The sequence below is a fragment of the Dipodomys merriami genome, unplaced genomic scaffold, assembly GCF_024711535.1.
Source record: "Dipodomys merriami isolate MVZ:Mamm:240054 unplaced genomic scaffold, mDipMer1.0.p SCAF_1560, whole genome shotgun sequence".
Lineage (NCBI taxonomy): Eukaryota > Metazoa > Chordata > Mammalia > Rodentia > Heteromyidae > Dipodomys > Dipodomys merriami.
Window position 1 is genome coordinate 81,135 of NW_027202894.1, and position 875 is coordinate 82,009.

Sequence of the window (875 nt, forward strand, 5' to 3'; positions counted from 1 at the left end):
AGAGTTGACTTCCTTCTCTCTTCCTATTGGTACAGATCCCTTCACCATAACTGGGAGGAAGATGAACAAGTAAACCAGTAAGTGGATGTTGGTACAAAAAGAAGTTCTGTTCCTGAAAACTGGGTATCTTTGAGGCTTCTGAACCAAAGTGCAAGTTTGTTTGCCTACCACTTATGAGGGTTGAGGCTTGGCACTTCAGTGAATGCCAAATAACACAGTTGTGAATGTGGTTGCAATTGTGGATTCTCGTGGATGACAGGGAAAGCAGTGTGCAGAAAATCAGATCCTGTGGGGAAACAACATTCTCACTGGCTATCACAGGGTGAGTTTTGGAGAATTGTCTTTCAGAAGCTCCTGGAAGTATGTTGTGATGATCATTCTGCTCCCAGGAGTCTCCTCCCTTTCTCAACATGCAAGTCTGCATATATGATGGACAGCCACAGCATGAGTCCTGGCAGAAAGGGGCTGTGGTAGAAGGCTCAGGATTGGGAGGTCAGGCTCTAACTTTCCTTGTCACCAAACTGCCCACAGCATCATTTGTTTCATCTTCACTCTGTGGATGGACTTGTACAATGATGACTTTTATGAGCGTAAGGACCATGACACCCTGAAAGAACTTACACAGTATGTCAAATTCAACTTGCTGTCTTCGGACTGGTCTTCCCCTTACATATTCTTCTTGACAAGCTGGAGGAGTGTGTGACCAGTGAGTCCAAGAAAAAGAGGAAGAAGTCCTTGTTTAGATGCCTCATAGCCTATGAATAGGGTTGGAGCCTGGGTGTCTAGGGATAGGCCTGAATGGCCAAGAGCCCCTAGTACTACCCGGCTTGGCAAAATGTTCTTTTATGGATATTCTCTGCCAGGTAATTTTTCTT